At 43.5% G+C, this 19708-nt stretch overlaps 1 protein-coding gene across 2 annotated transcripts in view; it reads left to right on the top strand.

Moving 5' to 3' along the window:
* The first annotated feature begins 245 nt into the window (after nucleotides 1-245).
* LOC115466332 (histo-blood group ABO system transferase 1-like) overlaps nucleotides 246-19708 on the top strand; it is an 89387-nt gene continuing 69924 nt past the window's right edge. Inside the window, exons 1-2 of one of the 2 annotated variants that reach the window (XM_030197509.1) lie at nucleotides 246-347; nucleotides 10090-10222. The gene's annotated coding sequence lies outside the window, so the exon portion shown is untranslated. The remainder of the gene's footprint in view (nucleotides 348-10089; nucleotides 10223-19708) is intronic. The other variant, XM_030197510.1, reaches the window with a different exon arrangement.

Genomic DNA, 19708 nt, shown 5'->3' with positions numbered 1-19708 from the left:
TTACCTCAGGTACAAACTTAGATTGTGAGCTCTCCTGGGACAAAGAAATATCCAGTGTACCTGAATGTAACTCACCTTGAGTTACTACTGAAAAAGATGTGAGCAAAATCTAATAAATTAAAAGGGGGCCAGGCTCTGCCAGAAGCCATTGCAACAGGCTTTCTCTGCCCAGCCCCAGGTCCTTCCCTCTGTTGGAACTCCTGTTGCCGCATGGGAAGGACCCAGCAGAAGTTAAGATTTGGAGGCAGCTGGAGAGAGCTTGATGTGTCCCACCTCCCTCTGCAAGCTTCACACCCAGAGAAACTACAGGAAGGAAGGAAAGGGAGGGAGGAGAGAGAAAGTGAGAGGTAAGAAGAGAGAGAGAGTCAGATTGGGATAGAGAGAAAAGTCAGCACTGAGTTTCCCTGATTCATTCCCCAGGATGAGTTTTGTGTGTGCTGCCGACCTCTTAAATGCACGGGGAGTGTCTCCCCTTTGCTTGCCTGGATTCACAGCCCTGAACCCAGCTCTGAATGGGAGGGTAAGCAGCTGATGCAAAGGGAGGCATGGGAGTGAAGCAGCAGGGAGTCCGACCAGACTGCAGAAAGGGCAGTGGTGTTTACAGATCCAGTAGGCTGGGCTGTTGGCTCAGGGCTTTGCACTCACTCCTGCCTGCCTGACAGAGACTGAACAGACCTTCTGGTGCTTCAGATTCTGCTGCCCGATGGAGACCATGCAGATTAGGGAACATTCTAATGGATATCCTGAGGGGGGGGGGGGGTATCAGTGGCACTCTGCATGATGCAAGCCCATAGTCCCTCTCCAGAAATGTATGGCCTTAGAAATCTGTCTGGCTCCCTCCAATATGGGAAAGTAGCAAGATAGCTGGGGCGGGCTCCCTCTTTCTTAGTGCAAGAGAGAGATAATATGTGCAGGGAAAGTTTGTCCCAGTTGGGATTGGGGCTCTGTTCAAGATTTTCCTTATGACTTACTTCTGACTCTCACTGTCTCCTATTTCTTTTGACGTCTACTTTACATATCATGATCTGTGAGACAAGGATCGTACTACTGTAGAAAGAAAATGCCTATGTTGAGTTTTAGGTGTTTGAAGGGCTAGTGGTTAAAGATAGCTGGTAAATGTTTTATTGATCACATGTATATATGCATATTTAGCAGTCTTGAAGAGGTGCCCATGTTGAGAAAGTGTGCCAGGGGTTTGTGCATTTATGTTGAGGCGTCAGGTTTTTTTTTTCGGATTGTAGTGGGGAAAAAGATGAGGGAGATTATTGTGCACCAGTGTAAGCCTGTTATGTTTTCTGTCACCCTACAAAGGAACATCTCATTGGTGTATCAGGAGCTGTTCTTTTTTTGGGGTGACAATTTGTGAGCCTGTATTGGGCAAGAATGCAAGGGGGTTGTGTGGTTGAGGAAGGAGCATGTTATCAGGATTTGTGTGGCTGAATCTGTATATCAGGATTTTTGTTATTTGTGTTGTGGTGTAAGCTTTTAGGAATCAGTAATTCAGGGCACAGAGGGAGAGAATGGGACAAGCTGCACATGGATGGAAATGGAAGGGAAGGGGGGAGTAAGGTGGACATGCTGTACATTGAGGGAAAAGAGAGTAAGAGGGGGGAAGGGGGAAAAAGGGGAGATATAGCACATGGATAGAAGGGTATGGTGAGGAGACGGGGATGTTTGATTTTTGGAACTGTACTTATTTCTAATTTTGTATTTAGCAAGTATGAAAAAATGCATTTCTGTTACTTTTACCAGTATTTTCACTGCTTTATAGGATCTGGCTTTCTTGGGGAGGGGGGGGGGGGCTCCAGTTTTTGTCTTCCATGTTTTTTGTGGCCCCCTATTCTGTATCAGTTGAGGGTCTGTCCATGTTCTGCCTGTGTGACTGAGGTGAAGGGTTCTGCTAGAATGTAGTGGTCTGTGTAGGAAATCTGTAGCACCAAAAGGAAGGCTCTAACTCAGATAATCAAACAACAAGAAGTGAAGAGTCCCAGTATAAATGCTTAATCAAATAATCACACGATGTATTTAAAATTCCAATTCTTCCTTTATTTTCAAACATGCTCATCTTTTTATGTAACAAACAATTGTTGAGCACTTAGCTATGGTTCGATGGTGGCCAAACTCGTTTCACTTTAAATGCTTCATCAGGAGCCGTGCATCAACTTTCTTATAATATCTACAAGATGGTATCACATATTCTTGTGATCACCTATAAAACAAATACATAACATTACATCTGTGAAAAATCACACATTGGCTAGTGTCCAATCCTTACTTGCAAAATCATTAGTAAAGCTTAGCACTTAATTACTTCAGTAGATAATATCAGTTCAATATATGTCTAAGACAAATCAATTACGTTGTCATAATATCATCCTATCTTTTCATGTATACACCAAGTTCAACATTCTAATCAAAATAGCAAAAGTAATATTGACAATTGTGAGATTATACACATAAATGCTATTCAATTAAATATCCTTCTTTTTAATCTACTTTTCTTTAATCAATTATTCACATTACAACTTATAACCACTCAGGCTTTCATTTCAACATACTGAGCTGTTGAACAAGTAGATGTATGTTCTTACACAAACTATCTTTTCTAATAAAGCTTGTTGTTAATAAGCTAGCTATCAAAGAAAAGGATCTTTTCTTAAACAATTGTTTCACTATATTATAAAAAGTCAAGCATTGGCCAATGTTAAAGCCTTACTTATCAAATCATTAGCTTAACTAACACTTTACTACTTCAGTAAACATAAGAATAGTTGGATTCTTTTTACAATATACTCACATTGCATCTTATCAAATCTCAATTCTTCCATATCGCATTCTTAGCTGTTGACAGATTAGTGTGTATTTTTTTCAATGTATTTTATATCAATACTGTACATATTCTCAATATGTCACGCAGACATAATTCATTCATATGTTCTTTATGTCGTTTATATATTAAAAAATTTTTTTAACTGTTTTGTTCAATTATTTGCAATGTATTGTATATATATATATATATATATATATATATATATATATATATATATATATGATTAAAAAAATTTTCACCATTTTATCATTTACCTTATGAGTTACATGCATATAAATGTTGTTTTTTGTTTAACAATTGATGCAATATATCTTCCTGTTTTTTTGCATATTTATACATGTCTCTGGATCATCGCATTACTTTATTAGTCTTTATCTTGTAACATTTTTATTAATTGTTTCATCGTTTATTTATGTTTTAGTTCTTATATTTAAGTCTTTTATCTTAGTTTGGTTTTTATCTTATGCTTATGTATATGTTATATGTGTTTTCTAGACTCCTGATGCAGGCCTAATGGCCAAAACACAACTGTTGTGTCAAGTCATTTTTCATCAATAAACAAGTGTTTTTAAGATCCATCTTTCTAGGCTTTGTGTCTCCGTGGTCAAACATCCCACTTTCTCCTGTACCTATTTTTTTCAACCTAACTTTTCTGCTTAAAACTCACTACCAATTATCCATCCTCCAATGAGAAGATCACCTTTCTTAACCAATCAATTCACTGCATTATTTAAAATTACCAATCAGTGATTGGTAAGAACATAGCACAATATTCATCAATCAATAGCTCTAATCTACTGCATTCCTAGATCGTTACCCAATTCAACTAAACAGAGCAATGTCTCAACATTCCTCTAATTAACATTGTTAGCTTTAGAATGCACACCACTCAATTAGGTTGCTTAAACCTGCTGGTTCCAATTAGTTCAAGCGCTAAATCCATCCTTACTCTTATTGTAAGAGTTGCCTACCCCTATCTCCTCCTCTGATGTTTCATTTCACCACATCAATTATCAATTATCCCTTCTCCAATGAGAAGATCACCTTTCTTGACTAATCAATTCACTGCATTATTCAAAATTGCCAATCAATAGTTAGTAAGAACATGACATAATCTTCATCATCAATCAATAACTCTAATCCACTGCATTGCTAGATCATTACCCAATTCAACTAAACAGAGCAGTGTCTCTACATTCCTCCAATGATCATTATTAACAGTAAAATGCACACCACTCAATTAGATTGTTTAAACCTACTGGTTCCAATGAATTCAAGCGATAAATCCATTTTTGCTCGTTGTAACGGTGCCTACCCCTATCTCCTCCCTCTGATGTTTGATTTCACCACATCAATTATAAAGCATTTCAAATTATCAAAAGTATGTCCAAACTTATTCCTTAAGAGATGGGTGTCCTTGGCTGATAATGGAAAAAAGAAGGGCGTCCCTGACGAGCATTTGGCCGATTTTACTTGGTCCAATTTTTTTCACGACCAAGCCTCGAAAAGGCGCCCGAACTGACCAGATGACCACCGGAGAGAATCGGGGATGACCTCCCCTTACTCCCCCAGTGGTCACCAACCCACTCCCACCCAAAAAAAAACCCATTTAAAAACATTTTTCCAGCCTCTATGCCAGCCTCAAATGTCATACCCAGCTCCATCACAGCAGTATGCAGGTCCCTGGAGCAGTTTTTAGTGGGTGCAGTGCACTTCAGGCAGACGGACCCAGGCCCATCCCCCCTACCTGTTACACTTGTGGTGGTAAATGTGAGCCCTCCAAAACCCACCCGAAACCCACTGTACCCACATGTAGGTGCCCCTTCACCCTTTAAGGGCTATGGTAGTAGTGTACAGTTATGGGGAGTGGGGTTTGGGGGGGTTTGTGGGGGCTCAGCACCCAAGGTAAGGGAGTTATGCACCTGGAAACAATTTGTGAAGTCCACTGCAGTGCCCCCTAGGGTGCCCGATTGGTGTCCTGGCATGTCAGGGGGACCAGTGCACTATGAATGCTGGCTCCTCCCACGACCAAATGGCTTGGATTTGGTCGTTTTTGAGATGGGCGTCCTCGGTTTCCATTATCACCAAACACCAGGGACGACCATCTCAAAAACGACCTAAGGACGACCATCTCTAAGGTCGACCTAAATTTCATGATTTGGGCGTCTTCGACCGTATTATCAAAACGAAAGATGAATGTCCATCTTGTTTCAATAATACAGGTTGCCCTGCCCCTTTATGGGGCCGTACTGCGAGGACACCCTCATGAAAACTTGGGAGCCCCATTCGATTATGCCCCTCCATGCCATACTTTGTATTATTTGAATATTTCTACTGCTGTAATTGCCTCTTGCTCATGTTTGTTCTATTCTTACTGTACACTGCTTTGAGTGAATTCCTTCAAAAATGCGGTAAATAAATTATAACTAACTACCTAAATAACTTAAAAGCATAAAGGTCAATATAGGCCACACAATGAAAAAAACATTATTCAAAGATTAATACTTGATTGTTAACTTGAAGAATGGTTGTATATAAAAGTTACAAATATTATTATTTAATGTTAAAAAATAAAATTAAATCAATTGATATATACAGCAAGATACTCAAAAGAAAATGAAATTTGATATTTAAAATGAAAAAGCAAATAAAACCTACTGCATATTTGACTGGAAGAAGTCCGTGGTCCTGATATTTAGACAGCGGGAGTTAGACCGGATCACTCCCGTTGTTGCCGTCGAACCTGTAAATTCAATGCCGGGGCCATATCCAGCCACCGGCATTCAAATTTTAGGGTTTTATTTGGTGGCACAAACATAGCCAGTTGCTGACTGGCTAGGTTCTAGCGGCCAAAGATAGACCCCCATAAATAGTGAGACCTTACCGCTAAGTCAGTGGGTGGCGGTAAGGTCTCAGGCCCAAAATAGACACACGCCAATTTTTATTTTGCCGCAAGTCTATAAGGAGTTGCCTAGTTTTAAGCAGCAACAATGCACAGAAATACTGGTATTCTTGTCATTTACATGCACATGTCAACACATATGTGCTTAAATGAGCAGATTCCAGATAAGTGTTATTCTGTAAGTACTCATCTAGATGCGATGGTGCTTACTTTGTAGCAGGGCTGTAGCCAGACCTCAGCGGGAGGGGGGTCCAGAGCCCGAGGTGAGGGGGCACAGGTTAGCCCACCTCCCCCAGCCGCCACTTTCGACCCCCCTCCCGCCGCTGACCCTCCCCTGTCGTCCTGCACGGGGCTACATACAGGATGTGCACGCAGGACGTCAGGAGTTAGGAATGACAGAAACAGATCAGCGAAGAAGCCGGAGACTGGCGGTGAAGAAGACTTCGGATGGCGGGGGTTGGGGACCCCCACCAGCAAAGGTACCTGGTGGCAGCGGGGGAGGGTCGGCGGCGAGGGGGGTGGTCGAAAGTAGAGGGGGCCAGGGCTAAATCTGTGGGGGGGGGGGGGGGGGCCCATGCCCCTGTGGCCCCACCTAGCTACGCCCTTCTTTGTAGGTGGGCATTCCGAAGAGTGGAATTTACATAAGAACATAAGAGTTGCCTTACTGGGTCAGACTAATGGTCCATCTAGTCCAGTGTCCTGTTTCCAACAGTGACCAATCCAGGTCACAAGTACCTAGTAGATTCCTAAAATGTAGCAAGATTCATGCTGCTTAACCCCAGGGGTATGCAATGGTTTTCCCAGATCTACCTTGATAATAGCTTGTAGACTTTTTCTCCAGGAATTTGTCCCAATCTTTTTATACCCAGCAACCTTATCCACTTTCAACACTTGCTATGGCAATGAGTTCCAGAGCTTAGCTATACTTTGAAAGAAAAAATATTTTCTTCTATTTGTTTTAAATGTGCCGCTATATAACTTCATGAAGTGTCCCCTAGTCTTTGTACTTTTTGAAAGAGTAAGCAATTTTTTTGTTACATTTGTACCCTGCGCTTTCCCACTCATGGCAGGCTCATGCGGCAATGGAGGGTTTAAGTGACTTGCCCAGAGTCACAAGGAGCTGCCTGTGCCTGAAGTGGGAATTGAACTCAGTTCCTCAGGACCAAAGCCCACTACCCTAACCACTAGGCCACTCCTCCAGCAATTGATTTGTGCTTAATCATTCCACTCCATTCAGTATATTGTAGGCCTCTATCATATCCCCTCTCAGCCATCTCTTCTCCAAGCTGAAGCGCCCAAACCTTTGTAGCCTTTCCTCATGAGAATAGTTCCATCCCTTTGGCCAAAGCATGAAGGAGTTAAATATTGGCATATTTTCAGTCACTTACATAAGTATTCTACAAAGAGAGATAGGCACCTATTTTTCTTTATAGAATAGGTTTCAAATAGGCGCTTTCCTGGTGCCTAAATCTAGATTTAGCCTCATAGTGCCACCCCTGCATAAATTTGATCCACTTTATTATTGTGATATAATTTGAACTTCTGGCATCCCAGTGTCCCACTGGTTATCCTGCTTTCATCAGGTATCTGAGATGCCTTTCATATCTACCTCTTCATTAAGGGGCCCTTTAGAAAGGTGCATAGGCGCCTACGTGCGTCCAACGCGTGCCAAATTGGCACTACCTCCTGGCTACCATGTGCCCCGGGCAGTAATTTCATCTTTGGCATGCGCCCAAAAAACGAAGTAGAAAATATTTTCTATTTTCTACCGTGTGGCGCTTACCCGGCAGTAATCGGCTCTTGATGCATGCTGGACGCTTACCGCCCGGTTAGCACGTGAGACCTTACCGCTAAGTCAATGGGAGGCAGTAAGGTCTCGGGCCCAAAATGGACACGTACTGGTTTTCATTTTGGCACACGTCCATTTTCTGGCACATTTAAAAAAAATGCCTTTTTTCCAGGTGCACTGAGGAAATGGACCAGCACGCGTCCAAAACACATGCCTACACCAGCGCAGGCAACTTTTGGGTGTGCCTTATTAAAAGGACCCCTAAGTGCTGAATATTATAACTCTCCAATGTAATTGTGTAAGCTTCTAGCATTTTTGTTCAGACACTTCAAAGAATGTTTTTTTTTTGCTTGCATTTACCTTCTCAGCAGTTGATAGTGATAATTTGCAGAATTTCAAATCTGCTCATTATTTAAAGGCACCTGGGCTACTTATCACTTTATTGCAACCTCTCTATCTGGATGCCCCAACTTCCCTTCTTTTAATTGTATCCTTCAATGGTACCTCACTCTGAACTATGAGCGACTGTCAGCTTTCTCTCAGGTTCTAGTTCAAAAGCTGCTTTACCTCCTTTTTAATTGTTAGCTTGCATCTTTCAGTAAGTTCTTGATTGTTAAATTGCTCTGTAAATACATTGTTGTAAAAGTTAAGCAACATGTCATGTGAATATCTGAAACTGGGTGAGATATGTAATGTTCTGCCATAACTGCAGAGCAACACGTGGGACCTGGATAGAAGAGGTGTACATGCAGTGGTGAGTTGGCCGGTGCTGGAAAAAGAAGCCAAAAAGATTCTTCCAGGAAAGTCTGTTGACGTGGAGGGGCATAATCGAACGCGAACGCCCATCTCCATGGGCATCTATGTCCGAAAACGGGTACGTGAAGAGGCGGGACAGACTGTATTTTCTAAAAAATGGACGTTTTTCAGCTGGATGTTGTTTTTTTAGCGATAATGGAAACTAAAAACGCCCAGCTCAAAAATGTCCTAATCCGAGCCATTTGGTCGTGGGAGGAACCACGAATTCGTAGTACACTCGCCCCCTGACATGCCAGGACAACCAACTGGCACCCTAGAGGTCAGTGCGGTGGACTTCAGACAACGCTCCACATGCATATGTCCCTTACCACGGGTGCTGAGCACCCAACCCCCCTCCCCCAAAACCCACTACCCACAAATGTACAACACTACAATAGCTCTTAGGGGTGAAGGGGGCACCTACATGTGGGTACAGTGGGTTTTGGAGACCTCCCATTTACCAGCACAAGTGTTACAGGTGGGGGGGATGGGCCTGGGTCCACCTGGCTGAAGTGCACTGTGGTACCCACTAAAAGTGCTCCAGGGACCGCATACACGCAGGCCTCTAGGACTTGTAGCTACTATATTATATTGGCACACCAGTTGACACCCTGAAGACTAATCTCTCAGAAAACGTCCTTTATTGGAATAAGCACGCTTACTCACAGTTAACTGCAGATCAGAGGTTGTGCCCCACTGGCAACGAGTCTCCCTGGTACTGAGATTAGCAGTAGGTCAGAGCTGGCAGAATGGTGTACAATGCCCTCTTTCAGCCACATTCAAGGTAAGAACTAAGTTCGTAATGTGGCTAACACGTGAAAGGGATCTAAAACTGGCTTACAAAAATGGCCACTACCTCATGGACTACCGGAAACAAAACAGGGCACACTCTGACCCAGTAAGCAGGGGAAAAGCACCATGTGAGTAGAGCCTACCAACTACCAACATCGTGAGCATTTGCCAGAAGCTAGTGGAATCATGGAGCCCAATACCCTACACCCACCACAATGCATTGCTGATGTGACTCTGTAGTGCGCATAACAGAAAAGTTGTCACATTCACCCGAGAGCCACATCAGAACCAGGGAAAGGCTGTCACAGGATAGAAACACATTTTGCTGTCATGGAGGTGAGGTATGGCATTAGAGGCTGGCAAGAGCTGGAAAAAAAGGTTATTAAAGTGGGGTTTTTTTGGTGGGAGGGGGTTAGTGACCACTGGGGGAGTCCGGGGAGGTCATCCCCGATTCCCTCCGGTGGTCATCTGGGCAGTGGGGCACTTTTTGGGACTGTTCGTGAAAAAAAAAGGGTCCAAAAAAAGTAACCCAAAATCGCGGTAAAAACGCCTTTTTTTCGGATTATCAGCTAAAGACGCCCCTCTCTCCTCGGCCGATAACCACGCCCCAGTTCCGCCTCATCACCATGCCTCCGACATGCCCCCGTCAACATTTACCCCGTTTCCCCTTTCCGCAATGGATTTGCAGTTGGAAACGCCCAAAATCGGCTTTCGCTATACCGATGTGGGCGCCCACGGGAGAAGAGAAGAGAAAGACGCCCATCTCCCGATTTGGTCGCAATATAGGCGTTTTTCTCTTTCGATTATAAGCAGGATAGCCTTCCAGGTCTGGAGTAGCGCAACTAGTCATTCAGAATGAACCAACTAGTCATGCCCAGTGAAGTGGAAACTGCAGGCTAGAATCTTTTATATGAACCAAAATTAAAGCGAGTATATAAAACTGTAACAGAGCTTAGGAACAATTTTCCTGCTTGTTTCCAGATATAGAGACTACAGTGTGGATACCAAATCCTTTGCTGGAATAATTAAGAAGGTTTGAGAGAGGGACTGGAGCTTGGGAGAGCCATTTCCTGCTGCCTGGAGGAAAAACCTTGGCTGCACAGCTTCCCGGTGGGTGAGTAAATTCAGAACTTGAATATTCCTGTAGAAAACATTATAACTTATAGGGGTCTTTTTACTAAGGTGCACTTGAAAATTAGCCTGCGGTAGTGTAGGTGTGGGCTTTGGGCGGTGCGCAGAATCACTTTTCAGCGCACCTTTAAAAAAGGCCTTTCTTAAATGTTTTGCTGAAAATGGACATACGGCAAAATGAAAATTGCCGCGTGTCCATTTTGGGTCTGAGACCTTACTGCCAGCCATTTACTTAGTGGTAAAGTCTCATGTTGGTAACCAGGTGGTAATTGCCTACGTGAGCCAAATGCCACATGGTATGCATTCCGATACGTGCGGCAGAAAATAAAAATTTATTTTTGGCTGAGCGTATCGGAACACACACCAAAAATGAAATTACCGCAAGAGTCACACGGTAGCCATGTGGTAACTCCATTTTGCGCACATTGGGCGCATTAGGGCAAACCACCCTACCCTCCCTGCAAAGTAACCAAAATTGTTGTCATTTCTAGTGACTATTTTTGCAAATAAAAATGACAGACATAACTAACACTATTCTGTAACTTGCAAGTGCAAGTTTGCACACTAACAGACTTATTTTCAAAAGAGAAGGACGCCCATCTTTCGACACAAATCGGGAGATGGGCGTCCTTCTCCCAGGGTCGCCCCAAATCGGCATAATCGAAAGCCGATTTTGGGTGTCCCCAACTGCTTTCCATCGCAGGGACGACCAAAGTTCCCGGAGGTGTGCCGGAGGCGTAGCAAAGGCGGGACTTAGGCGTGCCTAACACATGGGCATCCCCGACCCATAATGGAAAAAAAAGGGCGTCCCTGATGAGCACTTGGGCGACTTGGTCCTTTTTTTGTTACGACCAAGCTGTGAAAAGGTGCCCGAACTGACCAGATGACCACCAGAGGGAATTGGGGATGACCTCCCCTTACTCTCCCAGTGATCACTAACCCCCTCCCACTCTCAAAAAAATTTTTTTAAACTATTTTTTGCCAGCCTCTATGCCAGCCTCAAATCTCATACCCAGCTCCATGACAGCAGTATGCAGGTCCCTGGAGCAGTTTTAGTGGGTACAGTGCACTTCAGGCAGGCGGACCCAGGCCCATCCTCCCCTACCTGTTACACTTGTGGTGGTAAATGTGAGCCCTTTAAAACCCACCAGAAACCCACTGTACCCACATCTAGGTGGGTTTTGTTTTGGGGGGGGGGGGGTTGGGGGGCTCAGCACACAAGGTAAGAGAGCTATGTTCCTGGGAGCAATTTATGAAGTCCACTGCAGTGCTCCCTAGGGTGCTCGGGTGGTGTCCTGGCATGTCAGGGGGACCAGTGCACTACAAATGCTGGCTCCTCCCACGACCAAATGGCTTGGATTTGGTCATTTCTGAGATGGGCGTCCTCGGTTTCCATTATCGCCGAAAATCAGAAACGACCAAGTCTAGGGACAACCAACTCTAAGGACCTAAATTTCAAGATTTGGTTGTCCCTGACTGTATTATCGAAATGAAAGATGGACGCCCATCTTGTTTCGATAATACATCCTCAGGAAAACGTGGGCATCCCTTTCGATTATGCCCCTCTAAGCATAAACCCCCAGATTCTAAAAATGGCGACTAAAGTTGTGTGTGCAAATCTGCATGCATAGCCGATTTGTGCATGCAGCTTAATTAATTAATTAATTAATGTATTTTTGACATTTATATTCCACATTATCCCAAACAAGTTTGAGTTCAGTGTCGCTTACAATAAACAGTATAGGATACATAACAAAGAATAATGCATAAGAAAGTAATTTGTCGTAAGAATCCAATTTTACTATACAGTATCATAAACATACTTGGATAGCTATAGATGTTTTACATTTAGGGCCCTGTTTACTAAGGCGCATTAGCATTTTTAATGCGCCTACAATTAGCATGCGTGGATATTGTAAGCACGTACATGGTTAACGCACATATAACGCGGCTTAGTAAACAGGGCCTTTAGAAAGTCTATTATGAACGAGAAATTGTACATAAAGCAAAGAGAAGGTTAATGGTAAATAGAGTAATAACCAATTCAAGTAATAATTAGTTGTTTGAGATATGGTTGTTCTTTGTGAGAGTTTGTTTGAGTAGGAACGATTTGAGGATTTTGCGGAATCTAGTATATTCCTGTATATTTCTTATTTTGAGTAGTAAGGAGTTCCACCATTTGGTTCCTAGGTAAGTTAAGTCTGCAGAGTGGACAGTTTTGTAGATCACTTTTTTGCAATTTGGGAGGTGTAGTCTGAGATAGTTTCTTGCCTCATATTTAGCGTTTCTTTGAGGTAAGTTTATTAATGGAACCATATAGTCTGGAACTGTGCCATTTAGGATTTAAGAGATAAAAGTACATAATTTGAAGGTGATTGTCGCTTTGATGGGAAGCCAGTGTAATTTGATTTTTAAAGGGGAGGCACTTTCAAAACAAGAGATTTTGTATATGAACCTGGCTGCAATGTTTTGAGCTGTTTTAAGTTTTTTCAACAGGTACTCCTTACAGCCAGCATACAATAATCGATTTTGGATAATGTTAATGATTGGACCAATAGTCTGAATGTTTCTAATGAGAAATAGGGTCTGATCCATTTTAGTTTCCAAAGAGACCTGAAAGATTTTGTGATTACTGAGGAAACTTGAGTATCAAACTTATTTATTTATTAGGATTTATTGACCGCCTTTTTGAAGGAGTTCAATCAAGGTGGTGTACAGTAAGAATAGATCAAACATGAGCAATAGGCAATTACAGCAGTAAAAATATTCAAAAACAATGCAAAGTATGGCATGGTAAATGTTAAACGTTTGTCTATAATTATACCTAGAATTTTCAGATTATTGTCAGTGGGGAATGAAGAGTTGTCAATTGTGAAACTGTTGTTGTCGTTTTGGTCAAATAGGTTGGTAATGACCATGAATTTAGTTTTTTCTTTATTTAGCTTTAGTTTGGATTCTGAGGCCCAGGTTTCCATCAAATTTAAGCCAATTGTTTAACAAGCAAATGGTCACTAACAAGTAATTATCGGCACTAATTAGAATTTATGCATGTATCTTTCTAAGCGTATTCAGACTTCTCTTACTGACCTATAAGTGCATTCACTCTACCGCTCCCCAGTACCTCTCCACTCTTGTCTCTCCCTATGCCCCACCTCGGGTACTCCATTCTGTGGATAAATCTCTCTTGTCTGTCCCCTTCTCCTCCACTGCTAATTCCAGACTCCGTTCCTTTTATCTCGCTGCACCTCACACCTGGAATAGACTTCCCAAGCTTGTATGTCTAGCCCCGTCGTTGGCCGTTTTCAAATCCAGGCTAAAAGCCCACCTCTTTAATGCTGCTTTTGACTCTTAACCACTACTCACTTGCCCTGTACCCTTTTATCCCCACCTCTTTAATTCCCTTACCTCTTAGTTGTTTTGTCTGTTTGTCTGTCCTATTTAGATTGTGAGCTCTTTGAGCAGGGACTGTCTTTTCATGTATGGTGTACAGTGCTGCGTATGCCTTGTAGTGCTATAGAAGTGATAAGTAGTAATAGTAGTAAGTGTATTCTATAAAGTGGTGCAGATAAATTCTAATGCACAGACCATAAAAGGGGGCGTGGCCTTGGGAGGGGCATAGGCAGGTCGTGGGCATTCATGAAAATTACAGGCACTGTTAAAGAATATGCCCGATCCGCACCTAAATAAGATGTGGACATTTACACCAGGTTTTAGTTGGCGTAAATGGCTGCACCTAAATTTTAGTTGCAGGATGGCCTTTATGCATATTCTATAATCTGCACCTAACTTTAGGCGAGGTTTATAGAACAGTGCTAAGCACGTCTTTTTTTTTTTGGCGCCATATATAAAAACTGGTCCAAAATGTGTGCACAAGGTAGGAACACTTGATAAAAATGTTCCCAGGTACACAGCTTTGCTCCCTTATCTTGTCCCCTGAGCCCTCCAAAACCTATTGCCCCCTCCCACTGTACACCACTACAATAGCCCTTCTGGGTGAAGGAGGCACCTATATGTGGGTACAGTAGGATTTTGGTGACTTTGGGAGGGGGGGAGTCACAATTTGCGCCATAAGTGTGACAGGTAGAGGGAGATAGGGACCTGAGTCTCCCACTCCATAGTGCACTACACCGACCACTACACTCCTCCAGGGACCTGCATGCTGCTCTAAGAGACCTGATTTTAACATCTGAGGCTGTCATAGAGGCTGGTAAGTCATATTTTTATTCACATTTGTGGGGGGTGGGAGGGGGACAGTGACCTCTGTGGGTGTATTGAGGGGTCACCCCCAATTCCCTCCAATGATATCTGGTTATTTAGGGCACCTTTTTGTGCCTTATTCACTCTGAAAACAGGTCTAGACCAAAATGTTGAAATTTCAGCCTCAGACGTTTTAGTTTTATACCAATACAGCTGTAAAACATCCAAGTGCTAGGAGCACCCTAAAACACCCCCAACTCACACCCTTGTGCTTTGGATGCATTGCAGATGAATTGCATAGATAAACATCTGCAAAATAGATTTTGAAAATACCAGTTTGGATGTTTTGAGAAGAAAAACGTCCAAATGGTGCTTTATGACACTATTTGGATGTTTCTCTGTCGAAAATGAGCCTCATATTGTACCTGGGGCAATGGAGGGCTATGTGACTTGCTCAGGGTCACACAGAACTGCAGAGGGAATTGAACCTGGTTCCCCAGGATCTCAACCCACTGCTGACTGTCAGGCAGCAGCAGCAGCAGAAATCGAACCCAGTTCCCCAAGCCTGTGCATTAACCTTTAGGCCACTCCTCCTTTGCATCACCATGAGAAAAGGTATAGGAAGGAGTATACCCAACTGTAAAATATATTCTTTATTATCACTCTAAATGCTATGAAATATGTAATTTAGTAAGTATGAAAGTTTTGTGTAGTTTAATCATTTGATATACTGTTTTTCCATAGAAACAACAAAGTGATTTCCAAATCTGTAAAAATGACATATCCTTATCCGCAGCAGCCAGAGCCCTAAGCCAAATATCCCTGCAACCTCAGTATCAGAAAACCCTCACGTGTTCCCCCCAAACCTAAAGACTTTAGGCATGAGCGCTCTTGTTATCAGTGTGGACGTATAGGACATTTCAAAGCGGATTTCCCTGATAATCCCAAGAATGCACTAAAGAGCATTCCAGTTCCTTCACAAAGGTTGGCGGCTTTCGTGGGTGGCTCCAGTACCATGAAGGAGACCCACACAGCTGCCACAGCACAAAAACTTACTGACCATTCATCAATCAAGTTACTGGCCATTCACAACACTACAGCACCCCAGTAACTATGAATTAGACCCAGGTGGCTGGGCTTCTGGACACTGGCTTTAGCATGACTTTGTTACGACCAGAGCTAGTGCCAGAAGATCCTGTTCTACCAAGGCGCACTGCAGAGGTAGTGCTAGCCAATGGATCCAGAGTGCCCATTGCTTGAGTATTCCTGGATTGGGGTACCAAGCCTGGATACAGAGAAGTAGGCATAATGAAAAACATGCCGGTACCAATGCTGTGTGGGACCGACATGGGTCCAATGAACATTACCCTTGGTAGCGGAGTCAGCATTTCTGCTACGGTCACCCGTAGTCAGGCCAGGGCAGCCTAACAAACAGAAGCAGCAGAGATCACCTCTCCAGTTCCGGATCCTGAGCCAGTCCAGGTGGAACCAGCTGACCAAGCGACAGGAGGAGGCGCTCCAGTGCTTTCATCAGGACTAGTTCCAGAGGTGACTCAGGCTGTGAGTATGGAACAACCTGACTTAACTGACACACCTATTGATCAGACCGTTGACCCTGATTTGTCAAGAGTCACCAGCAGAGACCTTTCCAGATATGGATACTGATAAAGGACAGAAATATGCTTTTCAGGAAGCACAGCGCTCTGACCCTGACCTGGAAGCCCTGAGGCAGAGGGATAGTCAGCCAACCAATGAGACTGGTAAAGATCATACCCTATGGAAAGGGGGCTTGTTATACAGAGATACTGATCCTGCTGATCCTAATAGGCCCTGGACAGCAAGCAAGCAGCCTATAGTGCCCAGGGCATACAGATTGCACACGATATTCCACTAGCAGGACATCAGAGAGTGACACACACATGCACTAGATTGACCCACCTTCTAATGGCCAGGAGTATCTTGAGCCACAGCTGACTATTGTTGAACCTATGATGCATGCTAAAAAGTGGGTAAGACCCAAAATCATCCCTGAGCTCCCATGAAACCTTTACCCATTATCAGTGAGCCCTTTGGTAATAGCTGTGGATATAGCGGGGCCTCTAGCTGTCCCCTAGCCGGACTGGGAAAAGATATATATTGACTGTGGTGGACTTTGCTATCAGATATCCTGAAGCGGTAGCCTTATCCTCCATAGAATCAGAGGAAAATTGCCACTGCCCGCTTAGAAATATTTTCCCTGGTAGGTTATCTACAAGAAATACTCTCAAACCAGGGACACAGTTTATGTCTGAGTTGATCCAGGATCTGTGGGAACACTGTGGAGTGAAATCTGTACATACCACACCATATCACCCTGAAACTAATGGGTTGTGGAGAGATTTAATGGGACATTAAAGCATATGTTAAAGACTTTAGTAGAAACAGGAGACCGGGACTGGGAGAAATACTTACCCTACCTACTGTCTGCATACAGAGAAGTACTTCAGGTGTCTACAGGGTTCTCCCCATTTGAGCTGCTTTATGGCTGGAGGGTGAGAGGGCACCTTGACTTAATAAGAGAACATTGAGAGGGGAAAGTTGATACCTCTGACACTCTTGTAACTGAATATGTAGTTGATATGCAGCAGAGATTGGAAGAACTTGTGGGCTTTGTCAGAGATAACTTGCAGACAGCCCAAACAAAGCAAAAGACTTGGTATTTTTATTTATTTATTTTATTTTATTGCATTTGTATCCCACATTTTCCCACCTATTTGCGGGCTCAGTGTGGCTTACAATACATTGTAATGATGAAAGTACAATCTGGTACAGCATGATTATGATTACATTGTGAGGAGTTAAGTTAAAACAAAGTCCAAGTATCGTTAAGGGGAATAAAACAATGATCAGAAGGCCCAAAATAGAGTTTTATGAGGGCCAGCAGGTACTTGTTTTAGTCCTAGTTCATCAGAATAGACTTCAAGGTAATTGGGCGGGACCTTACAAGGTCATAAGGCATCTGAATGATGCAAACTATTTTATATCTATGGACTCTAAACACAGAAAGCAGTGTACCTTTCATGTAAGAATGTTAAAGGCCTATGCAAATTGCACAGCTAGGGTGCTAGCTGTATGCAACCTACCAGAAGAGTGTTAGGATAGTGAACCCATACCTGACCTCTTAGCAGAGTCATTATCAGATGGATCCATACAACAAGTTGTAGTGGGAGAGCAGCAGCAGTTAGAAGCAGTATTGCAAAAGTATGCTGATATGTTTTCCACTAAACCAGGACTTAACCATTTGGCTAACCACAATGTAAACACTGGTGGCCATGACCCGCTGAAGCAGGGTGCCGCCTATCGAATATCTGCTGAGCTGGAGAGGCAAATGAAGCAGGAGATTGATAAGATGCTAGCCATAGGTGTTATAAAGAAGTCTCATAGTTCCTGGGCTTCTCCTATAGTTCTTGTTCCCAAAAAAGATGGCACAACCCACTTCTGAGTGGATTACAGGAGATTTAATAAATGTACTGTATATGACACCTATCCGATGGATGAGCTACTAGACCACTTAGCTGGGGCCCAGTACCTGACTACAATGGACCTAGCCGAGGGTACTGGCAGATTCTCCTAACAGTTGTTGCTCAGGAGCGATCAGCATTTATTACCCCATTTGGTCTGTATAAGTTTACTGTAATGCCTTTTGGAATGAAAAATGCCCCTGGTACATTTCAGTCATTAGTGAATTGTCTGTTCAATGGACTCCAGGAGCATGCTAGGGCTTATCTTTATGATATTGCTGTGTACAGTCAGACTTGGGATGACCTCCTGGTCCATTTGAGTGGAGTACTGGACCGGATCAGGGAGGCCCACCTGACTATAAAATCTAGCAAATGTCAGATGGGGATGGTAGAAATCTGAACCAAGTAAGGTGGAAGCTATACAAAACTGGCCCACTCCCCAAACTAAAAAGCAAGTATTGGCCTTCCTTGGAACAGTGGGGTATTACAGAAAGTTTGTGCCTCACTACAGCACCATAGTCAAGCCCCTGACTGACTTGACTAAAAAAAAGACCACCCCAAATCGTTATCTGGTTGCAAGAATGTGAAGCAGCCTTCCAAATATTAAAGACAGCATTAGCTACCGATCCAGTATTAGTTGCACCTGATTACCAGCAAAGATTTGTGGTACAGACTGATGCCTCAGCATATGGCATTGGGGGCTGTACTCTGTCAAGTGAATAGCAGGGGGAGGAGCACCCCATTGTGTACCGAGTTGCAAGCTCTTTTTCAGAGCGGTAGCATATGCCCAGGGGTGTGCTGGTAAATTTTTAACAACAGGCTCTTTCTCTGGACGTAGCCAGCTCTGCAGCTGGAAGGGCCAGGGGCGGCCGGGGGGGGGGGGGGGGCAACACTTGCCTCTCTCTCCTCCCTCCCTTTGTGCGGGCACGCTAGGCATACCTTTGCTGGCAGCCAATAAATGGACTGCCACCACTCCCAACGCCTTGCTCTGAGCAGCATGCTGGAACTTCTTTCATATGCTCGAGAAGTCCCAGCCTGCTGCCCAGAGCTGGAAACAAGGAGCAGGGAGCAGCAGTAGTCTATTTACTTAGCTGGCAGGGCTCAGCATCCCTACCAGCAAAGTAAAAGAGAATTCAGCAGGGGGCCCAAGCCCACATTTTGGGATCCAGTTGTTAAAGTAGCCATGGAGGGCCCTACTTTAACAACCAGCTCCCAAAATTCTTAAAAACTTAACAACCGGCTCTTGCGAGCCTGCTCCAGCACACCACTGCGATATGCCACTATTGAAAAAGAGTGGCCGGCCTTATTGTGCGCCCTCAAGAAGTTACAACCAGATCTGTATGGGTGTGACTTTATGGTCATCACAGATCACAATCCTTTGGTCTGTCTTAAAAGAGTCTTAAGAGAGAATGGGAAACTACTCCGGTGGAGCCTATACCTACAAATGTACAACTTCACCATACAGGCAGTGTACATGGTAACACTGATGGTCTCTCATGAAAGGAAGAGCCAGAACCACCCTGACACTGGACTATCAAGACCCGATCAGTGGTCTGTAGAGGTCTCTCTCTTAAGGATGGAGTTGTGACAACAGTGGATATTAAGCCTGTAAATTTTATTGAATATTTCTTGAAGTGTATTTCTCTAGTTTGGCCAGCAGGTGGTGCATGTTTGTTTAAAACTGTTACAGCGGAATGATTGTTTCTTCTTTTAGTTAGCACACAGATAAAGGAAATGCCTGTAGTGATGTAATCAGCTATTTATGAAACTTG

Source organism: Microcaecilia unicolor, chromosome 3 (genome assembly GCF_901765095.1).
Source record: "Microcaecilia unicolor chromosome 3, aMicUni1.1, whole genome shotgun sequence".
In the NCBI taxonomy this organism is placed as follows: domain Eukaryota; kingdom Metazoa; phylum Chordata; class Amphibia; order Gymnophiona; family Siphonopidae; genus Microcaecilia; species Microcaecilia unicolor.
Note: the sequence above shows the minus strand (reverse complement) of the source record. Positions and strands in the feature narration are given on the sequence as shown.